Source organism: Ceratotherium simum, chromosome 3 (genome assembly GCF_057802395.1).
Source record: "Ceratotherium simum simum isolate JZ-2026a chromosome 3, ASM5780239v1, whole genome shotgun sequence".
NCBI classification, from domain to species: Eukaryota; Metazoa; Chordata; class Mammalia; order Perissodactyla; family Rhinocerotidae; genus Ceratotherium; species Ceratotherium simum.
This window is the reverse complement of record NC_141902.1, coordinates 11,013,276-11,024,088: the sequence shown is the minus strand read 5'-3', so window position 1 is coordinate 11,024,088 and position 10,813 is coordinate 11,013,276.

The following is a 10,813-nucleotide window of genomic DNA, read 5'->3' as shown; positions in this document are numbered from 1 at the left end:
CCCTGATAAATACACACTATGGGGACAATGCTGTATTAATTCCTGCTTTGTGTAACCTCCCTAAGTATCCATATTTTTTGTCATTAAAAGAGTTTTATATCCTGTAACTATTGGTAGATTTCCATAGCTCACATCACTCTCTCTCAGTATCAGCTATTTAGTAAATAAAATATATGATACAGCATGCTTACTATTGATAGTTTATCAGATTTGTAGAAAACAATGATTTCTCTTGTGATCAAAAGTAAAGAAATCCTGGTTCATAAGGTGGCAAACTCCCTTTTCAGAAATCTCGCTGTGTGGACAACTGTGGAGCCTTCCAGCTCATCTATACAGCAGATCAGCATTAGCAATGAGCATCATCTGTGCCCTCCACTGCACTGCAGTCTCCTCACTTTTATTACAATGAAGCACTAACACCAGTGGGTTCCCTGGTAATACAGAAGTATCAACTTTTCCCAGTCATCACTGCAGATACAATTTTTCTGCTCTTTGATATTTTACAATTATGTAGACAGCATGGAATAGTAAGATTATGCTTATTTTGCTTATGCATAGTATGACAAAAGAAACCCCTAAATTAACAGTTAAATTGAGAATCCAAGAGAACAAGAGTCCTTGAAAGTGGAAAGTAAGATGTGACTGCAAAAAAAATAAAAGACACAGAGGGACGCAACATTATTGGCTTTGAAGACAGAAGAAGGGGACTCTAAGAAGCCAGAAAAGACAAGGAAACAGATTCTCTCCTAGAGCCTCCGGAACAGAATGGAGTCCTGCTGACACCTTGGTTTTCGCCCAGCGAGACCTGTGTTGGACTTCTGACCTACAGAAAAATGAGTGAGTTAATGAATTACTAAATAAATGAATAAATTTGTTCATTTTAAGCCATTGTTTGTGGTAATTCGTTATAGCAGTAAATAGGAAATTAATACAATTATATAATTAAATAATGATACTTTGGATATATTAGCTTAAATAGACTATACTTGAAGTTAATTTCACCTTTTTTTAAAATCTTTTATAATGCGACTACTAGAATATTACATATGTGGCTCACTATTCCTATTGGATAATGCTGATTTAAAATCTTATGGCTTGATCATTCTGTGTGTTGGAGCAGATGCAAAATTACTTTTTTTAGAAGACTCCTGGACTGTCCCTTATCCCTAGGGTGGGGCTGGGACTTTCTAGTTAGTCATTTGACCTCTTGAACTCCTCAGCTTTCATAAGGCAATCAGTCTCACCTCTACTCTGCTGAGTTAAAGCATATGATTCAACATTAACAGGCAATAGAGAACAGTTACATTCTACATATTGTAACTCACAGTTGATCAGTACTTACCAATTTGAAAAAAGTCACGATTTAATGTTCATTTAAAGAAGTCACGATTATTGCTGAAATTCCAGAGGCAAAGATAAATGTTACAAATCTTTCTGTAGGCCTAGTTTAGGACTAACAATAGATATTTGCACAAACTATACTATAGAGGTTTTTGTGGTAGAAACTAGGTAGACCAACACCAAATATTTCTTCTTCCTGGGCACACATTTCTTAGTCTTCCTTGCAGTTAGCTTGTAGCTGTGTGATTGGGTTCTGTCCAGTGGTCGTGGGCAGAGGGGATGTACTTCCTGGCCTGGCCATTAAAGCCCATGCATTATCATCCATACGTTCTCTTTCCCTGCTATGATAACCTCGGAGGACACGTTTAGGATGGCAAAATCACAAAATGGAAGGATTCTGGATTCCTGAGTCACTACCTGGAAGAAAGCCACCAAGGAAAGTCTCATGACTGACTTTGAGAGTGAGAAAGAAGCCATTGCTCTTCTAAGTCACAGAGACTTTGTGGTTTATTTGTTACCATGGCATATCTTAGCTTACCCTGACTAATATAGTTCTATTTAATAATGACTTTCTGGGAGTTGTTTAATTCTGGAAACCACATGGGTAAGTTTATTTCCAGTTACACATAATTTGTAAAGTACATATGCCATCATGCAGCAGGTAAACACCTCTCGAAACGTATCTAATGCAAAAATATGGAAATACTCCATGTTCCTTGCAGGCTGATGCGACGATTCATAAATTCGTATCAGAGGGGCATGATCAATTTTATTATACTTCTGTGAAGTCATAGTTTAGTGATCTACTGAAAGCTGCATACTTAAAAATTCCAAACAAACAAAAATAGGACAGGAGGCACTTCTCTTGTTTCTATTCATCATTTCAGGATCTTAGTATTTCCCCAAATAGAAAGTACTTCTTCAACTAAATTTTTATTATCTCAAACTGTGCTCCCAGATTCTTCTGGGTAGCCACATTGTTAAGTTAAAGTAGATTTCTAGATATTTTGAAAGCTTGAAGAATAAAGGCAAAGCTTCTCTGCACTTTTCGTTTATTTAATGTTGTCATAGTTTCACATTTATTTTGTAACCCACAGAAATTTTAATTATAGATCAAAGCTAACTTTATTACTTTAAAGTCTATATAGTGTTTGTACTTATAACAAGTTGATGAGGTTATTCTTTTAAAAATCCTTTGTAAACACAGAAATAAAAACTCTTTTCTATATTTTTATCACCCAACTATAGTGGGAAATGACATTTGGTCCAGAATCCTAGATTCACGTCAAGGCTACCAGCACTTCACAAAGCCAAAGTTGTACTTTTTTGAAGGGGGAAGTGGGCTGAGGGAAAGAGGAGGAATAAAGGCCATAAAGAATGATAATCAAACAGAAGACATCGGTAGAGTGATTCATTACTCTTCCAAGAGGGATATCTCTGTACTTCGTCTTGTCTAGCTGAGTCACAGAATCATACACTTCATTGCTATACTAGTGACAATGTCATGGTCTCCTGTAGTGTTGTTTCTAAAAATGCACATGCTTAAAAAGTTCAAGAGAACTAATCATAAGAGCCTTTAATGCTGAAAGGTGCAAAATTTCTGCACTGAGGACTTTGGGGATGAGACATTTAAGATGGCACAGGTGTGAGATCTTAAAGGCATATTAGAAGTTATAATAGAGGAAGCTTAGTCATAGTGCTTAATGGTTGTAATGTGAATTTTTACCCTTTTGGTTATTTGCAGGAGACTTAAAATCCCAACCAAGTTTTTCTTGCCGCCAAGATTCCCTTGCAGATGGTTCTTTTTGCCATCAATTCACATTTGTGCAGAGAAATATAAAATCATTTTTATGTAAGTTTAAGAATAATGTTACTAGAAAAGTAACAGCAGTTATTCTCAGGATCTCATAATATGTTCCAAATCCAAATATCAATTACTCAATTATTCTCATAATTAATGAAGCTAACTGAGAGTTGATATTAGATGTTTCTTCAATTAGAAAAGACTGCTTAGTTCAGAGAGGTGACTTGTGTAGAATGAAAAAATTACTGAGTCAAGTTGATACTTTGGAATCTCCTTCAGAGGTATCAAGATCTGCAATGTTGAAGTGAACAAGGACATAATTAACACGCTTAAAAACAATTTATGACTAGGGGCCGGCCTGGTGGTGTAGTGGTTAAGTTCGCGCACTCCGCTTCGGTGGCCCAGGGTTCCCCGGTTCAGATCCCGGGAGCAGACTGATGCACCGCTTGTCAAGCTATGCTGTGGCGGCGTCCCATATAAAGTAGAGGAAGATGGGCATGGATGTTAGCCCAGGGCCAGTCTTCCTCAGCAAAAAGAGGAGGATTGGTGACAGATGTCAGCTCAGGGCTAATCTTTCTCACACACACACACACAAATTTATAACTAGAGCCAGCCCTGATGGCCCAGTGGTTAAAGTTCAGTGCCCTCACTGCTTTGGCAGCCCGGGGCTTGCGTCCTGGTTGCAGAACCACACCACCTCTCTGTCAGTTGCCGTGCTGTGGTGGCTCACATAGAAGAACTAGAAGGACCTACGACTAGGATTTATAACCATGCCCTGGGGCTTTGGGGAGGGAAAAAAAAAAAAAGAAGAGGAAGATTGGCAACAGATGTTAGCTCAGGGTGAATCTTTCCCTGAAAAAAAATTTATAACTAGAAAGGGAACTTGTCATTCCTAAACCAACCATAATAATCACAACATTCAGATAATTCCAGAAACTTCCAAAATAGTATGGTTTGTGAAGATGAATTCCCAGTGTCTCTTTCATCACATTGGAGGAGATAAAGACATAAAATATAATCCCACATGACCCAGGAAAAAAATCACAAGTTGTCAGCTTCTCAGAGTGACAAGCCAGGATGATATCATGCCACATGTTTCTGGAATCTCAACTAGCAACCTTGCCCCACAAAGCTTATACGTTAGTAAAAATTGCCCTGGGTCCTATCAATTTGACGTAAAGAAAAATATTACTTGGTGGAGAAAACATATATTTAAGAAGGTTGTTATGTGAAATCTTGTTGTAATGAAAAACGTAGATTCATATACATCATAAATGGTAAATAGTGTTTGAAAATCTTTTGTCTTGAGGAAATGTAAAATAAACTCGATAGAAATACAAAAGGCTTGAGGCATTTGTTATGTGACTGCCTTCTATGAAGCTGTGGTGAGCTCAAGTCATGGTTACTCTTGAGGCTAAAAGGATGGGTATATTTAGTAATATAATTACAGCAGATTTAGTGGATTAATTCTGGTTGGTGGGCAAACTCTTGGAAAGCACCTTCTCAAATGACTTCTTGTTGTCTTCATCATCAGCAGTACATTGTTAATAGAGTTTGCTGAATTAAAATGATACCACACGCTTATTCTTGAGGTTAGTCAGACTGTACATTTTTGTCGTTGTTGTTGTTTAGACCGAACAGTAGGCTTGTATGTGGTGAGTCATTGAGTGTTACCCTGTAGATAACATGCTTCGGAGAAGAATAAACGTGTGCTTGAATTAGGGCATCACCTGCTGGATCCCTTCCATCTCTAGTCTCTTCTGCTCCATGAGACTGCCCAGGGAGGGGAGGCCAGTACTCACGGTCCAGAACCGGGCTGCACACACCTCACCTCATTCAGCCCTCAGCTGAGGCTGCAGAGAATGAGGATGCTGGTTTTTCTCCCTTCCTAACCTTCCTGTTGCTTCTCCCTTCCCTCTTCACTGCCATCTTCTGCCACCACTTGATTAGGAGCCAAGCCTAGTTGGAGGACAGTTATGTAAAACCACATGAAATTGCCTGGCAGTGTATTGGGACCTGAATGAGTCATGGAAATTATTTCTGTGAGAAACATTTTTAAAATCAGTTATTGTGTTTCCAAATGTATTTCAATTAAATTTGATGAGTCTGATAATTGATTTTTATTTTGCGTTTATTTTTGTATACTCAATGTCAGATTTGTGTGATTGATCTAATCTTTGACTAATGAAAAAAAAGGTCACAAAAGATACATGTATTTGTTTAAGCATCTACAATTTTGAACTGGCAGACAAGCTCAAAGGTAAGCTTTATTGGAGTTTTATCTTGCAAAGATCAAAAGATATATTTATTTTGCTTTCAATGATCTTATATATTAAGTATCTTTCTATTCTGCTAAAGGATTATAAGCTTCATGAAGAGAATTGGCAAAGTTAAGAATTTTCCACGTAATTCAGAAAAAATAAGTTTTTGGCTTAAATGTTAACTTTAAATTGACTTAGAACTGTTCTATACGGTGGTACAGTGGTAGTGGATACCCAACTACGCGTTTGTCAAAATCCATAGAACTGTATGCCACAAAGAGTTAATTTTACTGTGTGCAAATTTAAAAAAATCAACTTGGATGGCAGAAGAACCCAAGATGGAGTGTAGGTTATGACAAATAAATCTAACTGTATTACAAATGTATGACATAACCACACTGAAGGGAATGGGGAAGAAAGGAGCTGACCTAAATAACTTTGTAAAAAAGTGTTTTGATTAGATACTGTAAGGCTATAGACAAAAAGAGTTGTACACAAACATCTAACTGATTGATAAATTCATTTATCACAGGGTATGGGTTATCAATTTTGAAACTACTTTACATTTATACTCAGGTTGAACGAATATGTAAATATATTGTAGTTAATATGCCAAGTTTCTTATTGTTGGAGAACTCACTGTTGAGTTCTTTGATACGCGTCCTTCTAGCAGGTGGAACTAAGTTCTCCTCTCTTGAAAGTGGGCTGGACTTAGTGACTCCCTCCAAAGGAAAAGAGTATGAAGACAAAAATAGTTATTTTACACTGAAGACACCTGACAGACAACATCTTAACCATGTAATCACGATGAACAATACCAGTAATCAGACCTATTGATATCATGTGTACCGACTGACAGGCTGTGATGAGATGGGCACAACACTCTGTGGTATTCCCCGAAAATCTACAACCTCAGTCTTACCACAAGAAAGCATCAGACAAACCCAAACTGAGGGACATTCAAAAGTGTCAAGATCATGAATGCAAGGAAAGAATAAGAGACTGTCACAGAAGATTGTCATAGAAGACTGAGGAGACATGACAACTAAACACAATGTAGTATCCTGGATTTGATCTTTGAACAGAAAAAGGACAATAGTTGGAAAACTAGGGAAATCACAGTCAAGTCTGTAGTTTAGTTCATGTATTATACTAATGCTAATTTTGTATTTTTGATCATTGTACTATGGTTATATAAGATGTTAACATTAGGGGAAGCTATGTGAAGGGTATACAGGAACTCTATATGTGCAACTTTTCTGAAGACATACAATTATTTCAAAATAAAAAGTAAGCCTTCTGAAAACAGGCTTATGAATAATTTCCGAAAACCATTGAATTTTGGGAAATAATATTTTTTTTCTGCAAATAATTTGCATCACTTTACTTTCACTCAGCACGTCCTAAACCAAACTGGTGATCTTCCTCTGCTCTATTCCAAACCTGCGCCTCTCCTGTGCTCCTGCCTCAGTAAATGGCACTCCCACGGTCTCTCTCAATTGTCCACCTAGGAAATTGAAAGTCTTTCTTGACTTTTCCTTCTCCCTTGCTTCACTACGAATTAATCACGAATTCCTACTCACCAATCCTAAATGTCTCCCTCATATTCTTTAATTTATTTGTCTTGTTTGTCTTCCACCATAGGTTACAATCTCCATGGGGGCAAGGGCGCTGTCTACTTGACTCCCCATGTGCTCCACATGCCTGGCACGGTGTCTGGTACACAGCAGGCACTCAAAAGCTATGTGTTGAATAAGAGAATGAACGTATATTTTATTGTATGTTACCCTTTATTGGTATTTTCACATCCCAACTCCCTTGTATCTAACATAGTGGGATGCATCCATATACCTCCTTTATTTATTTTTAATCTGTGGTAATTGAGTTTTAGAAATCAACTGTGGCCTCCTCATTAACAGAAGTTTCACTAAGTCCAATTTGATGTTCTGATTACAGAAGTCAGTGAGATTTTGGAGAATCATGGAATATCTGAGCTGGAAGACTTGTAAAGGTCATTTAGTGCAAGTTTCTCATTCTATGAACAAAGACCTTGAGCCTCCAAGAGGCTAAGTAGTTTGCCAAGTCCTAGCAGGCGTCCATTGATGGAAGAGGCATTTATTTCAATGTCCTGGGGAATCTGGAAGAAAGGAGAGAGAAAAAAAGAAGGAAAAGAATGGCATCAGATCCATTATTCTACACATCTTTGAAAGAAGTGGATAAAATAAATAATAAATAATAATTATAAAAATTTATCTACTCATTTCCATGCAGAAATTTTATTCTATAAACTCTTTTAAAAATTTAATTATTGGGGGGAGGCATAAACATTGAGTTGCTGATTTTTTGGTGAGTTAATTTTTTTTCTTTTTGCAGGGAAGGGTTCATCCTGAGCTAACATCTGTTGCCAATCTCCCCCCTACACACTCTTTTTATTTCTCCCCAAAGCCCCAGTTCATGGCTGTATATCCTAGTTGTAAATCCTTCTAGTTCTTCCATGTGAGCTGCTGCCACACCATGGCAACTGACAGAGGAGTGGTGTGATTCCACGATGGGGAAGGAACCCAGGCTGCCGAAGCGGTGAGAGCACCGAACTTGAACAACTAGACCATCAGGGCTGGCTCTAATTTTTTTTCTTAAAGAGGCTTGGGGGCATGAGGTACTTAGGGATATGGATACCAAAAGAGGCAAGAAGGAAAACGTACATAAATGGGGAGAGGATGGCAGCAGGGAGTGAAGGAGGATGATTTTGCAGGGGATGGTGTAAGAGTATATACAGTTGACCCATATGGGTTCTTAAGACATTCAGGCTATTGATGATTGGAAATAGTTGGAATACTAAATATTTCTATACTGTTGCTCATTAACCTACAAGTATATAGCAACTTGTCAAGCATCCCTTACAGCAATTTGGGAATCCAAAGGCTTTTTATAGCTTTGCTTGCTGGGTATTTAGACTCTTACTGATGCTACTAACATCAATCCAAAGACAGAGATAAATAGGGGATCCAATTCTTTTTGTCAAAATTTTTTACAGAAGAGAAAATTCAACATCAAAAGGATTACTTGACTTTCCTTTTGAAATGAGAGAGCAGTTGAGCTACACAGCTGAAGATAGAATTTCATTTAGTCATAAGGCATGAAGAATTTCGCTCTAGAAAAGAAATCAATTCGTTTATTCATTCACGAATATATTTTCATTCATTCAAAAAAAGCTATTGAGTAATATATTTATTAAGTGATTTAACCTAAGAGACTTGAAGAATAAGTAGGGGTTAGCTAATCAAAAAAGTGAAGTTGTATGATAAAGACACAAATAATGTCATTCCCTTCCTTAAAGCTTCCTCTGGCTTCCCACTGCACTTAGAATGAAACTCACACTCTTTTCCACAAAAAATGCATGATTGGACCTCTGTCTCCTACTCCTTCTCCTACCACTCTCCATCTGCCTTTATGTTTCTTGATTATATATGCCTGTTAGTTTCACCTTTAAGCCTTGTTTCTGACATACTGGAATGCATCCAATATGCCTCCTTCATTTTTTCTTTAAATCTTTGGCGATCAAACTTCAGACAATGAAGTACGACTTCCTCGTTAATTCTTCCCCCTGCACAGAATGTCTGCCTTCCTATTCCCTCCTCTTAAGTCAAATGTCGCTCTCCGGAGATGCCTTCCCTGACAACTTTATCTAAGTAGACACTTTTCTGCATAATAACTTATCAGTACCTGCAATTATCTCGTTCATTTATTTGTTTGCTTGTTCTTGTCTGTCTCCCTTCATTTGCATGCAAGGTCCATGAGAGCAAGGACTTTGTCCTGTTCACTCCTGTACCTCTAGTCCCTAGAAGAGTGACACATCATAGGCATTCAGTAAATAAAGCTTATCCTGGAAGATGAGATGTGTATGTGAAATACATACACTGATACAAAGTTGGTGCTCAACAAACATTAAATTTCTTTCTTACCCATTGATGAGACTAATCAATTCAGTCCCCTGATCTGCACATATCACACAGATATCATCTTGGATGTAGAGGATGTTGCATGCTATTATTCAAAAATACATAGTAAAGGAATGATGACAGTGTGTGGGGTATTCTCTTTTTGCTCCTCCCAATCCACTCTCCACTCTTTGCCCCTCTGCTCTGTGTCCCTGGAACACAGACCTTAGGACTGCCTCAAAGGGTTCCCTTATTCTCTGGCATCTGGCTGGGTTTGGTCAATGGGTGCTACCATCAGATCAGAAATTAGAAGAGTGAGGTTCTCTTGTCTGAGTTCCTTTACCGAAGGCTTCAAGTTCCTGCCAGGCAGCTCTCTCCTATAGTTCTCTCCAGGCGGTGGACACCGTTGCTTCAGGCCTGGGGATGTTACATCCCTTGTTGGTTTCCCTTAACCCTGCCCACACCTTTGTAAATAGTCCTTCATTAAAATCTCCTCAATCGTTGAGGAGTGCCATCCCTCAAAATGGAATACCCTTCTGTTACCTGCTAGAACTCTGACTGATACAGACAGAATGAGAAAAAGTGGGCAGAATTGAAACACGGCCTTCAGCAACACAAAAGAAGCAAAGGTAAAAAGAGCCACTGAGTGACTAGCGCAAATGATGGGCCAAAATGTGCGTGTTCTACCGTCTCCTCTTTTTGCACCTGTGGATCACTAGCTTCTGAGGTTGGTTCCTCTCGCAGTAAAGGCTGAAACAGAGTTGGAATTCAAGGGATCAACCCCTATGAAAGGAAGAGGGAGACAGCAGGACTGGGCAGAGGGGGAAGTCAAACTGCACTGCAGGCTCTACAAAGCTTCAGTCAACCCAGCAGGAGCTCTGGAGGGAGAGGTGCCCACATTAGGCTGCCATTGCAGCCCTGCCTTTGTACTCTCTCGTCATTTATTCACCAGATTCACTAGATCACCAGGAAGGGGCAATCTTGGGTGAGGCGGCTCTCTGCAGCTGGGGCAGACCTTGAAGTAGCTGCCAGAGGGAGGCTGTCTGCTAACTGCACTCCCTGCAGCTGCGCAGAAAGCCTCTTCTTGAAGAGGGAGCGTGGGGGGCCACCTTCATGTCTTCCACACCAGTTGGAATCTCAGTCTCCCCTGGGCTTGATCTCACGCTGCACAGCTGTCTGCCACGGGAACTGTTTCCAAAGGCTCTGTTCTAGCGCCCCTCCCGAGAAAACACCCTGGCTTCCTCAGCTCAGCTTTCCCCAAGCAACTTCTAATCAAATTTCTCTGTCTTATAGATTGCCAGACCAACAGACAGCTGGTGGAAGGAAATATGTTCCCACTTCAGGAAATCTGAGGTATTGAGAGAGAAGATAGTACTATACAGATTCAGAAATAACCTTACCAAGCAGTAGAAGTGCAGCATTGGTGATGATATCTTTACATTCTCGTGGAAAGGGTTGCTCTGTGATAC